Source organism: Hevea brasiliensis, chromosome 4, assembly GCF_030052815.1.
Source record: "Hevea brasiliensis isolate MT/VB/25A 57/8 chromosome 4, ASM3005281v1, whole genome shotgun sequence".
Lineage (NCBI taxonomy): Eukaryota > Viridiplantae > Streptophyta > Magnoliopsida > Malpighiales > Euphorbiaceae > Hevea > Hevea brasiliensis.
In genome coordinates, this window is record NC_079496.1 from 9,640,922 (window position 1) to 9,642,113 (window position 1,192).

Genomic DNA, 1,192 nt, shown 5'->3' on the forward strand with positions numbered 1-1,192 from the left:
TATTTTGTATGGGTGAAACTGTGTGGATGATACTGACTGCAGATCAATTGGAAAGATATGGCAGAATTTTGCAAAGTGATGTGGTGAAGAAGTATACAACATGTGCTTTTTAAAACTGCCACTGCTGCAGCCTACAGGTGGGCCTTCAAACCTTTCTGTATTTATTGTTTTATGACACATCTCTGATGCTGTTCTGAATACTCATCATAAATTACATTATGCAGTGTGGTCTCTATAATCAGAAAGGATCATTACACTATTTGCCAGTTTCACCCTTTACCAATAGGGTGGATTGAATGGTCGAAATTGTAAGCATAAGACAAATCAGCAATTAAGGCCTTTATTGAAAATCCAGATCCACTGCAAGTAAACCTTGTTATTTGGGTTAGCAATGAAAGGTAGGGCCTGGAGCTTCCCAACTTGCCCATGGTCTCTCTGCCCAAGCAAACTTATGCTGAAAAATTTTGAGTTAATCTAAAGCAAAATGAGCATAAAAGAGGTATTGGGAGAGGGAACGTCTTCCATAACTACATTCTCAACATTTAAAAGTATAACTCAATTGATTAAAATGATGAATCACCTTATTATAAACTCTAAAAGCAAACGAAAATAAAATTGAACTTTTGTTAATTATTTAGTTGTCGCATTATCGGTTATGGTAAATAATTTTCATATAAGTTTTGGACAATCACCCCCCTTATAGAGTGCTTATTGAAAAAAAAAAAAAAAACTGTGTTTGGCCGACACAAAAGATTTTTATTTTTCCTTTGTTCACCAATTCTTAGGTTATATTTGAGAACGGTTTTTAAAATAGCATTTAATATTTTAAATACAATCAAAATATTATTTTTTTATATATATTATTTGATGATATAATTTTTATATTAATATTTAGAAATTAAAGAAGTATTTTAAGTAGGATGAACAAAATTTTTTCATTATGATCATATTTAATAACTAATCTAACTATTATTTTTAATGAATACTTATACTTTAATAACTATAAAAATAACTAATTAATAATTAATTACTAAAACAGCTAATAATTGTTAAAATAATTAATATAATTAAATAGGACTTTAGTTCACATATCTAATGGCAAAACTACGATCATTATATAATAAGTAATTAATCACCTTAAATTTTGGAATGAACGTAAATATATATTTTTATAGTTACAGTTTATTCCCTT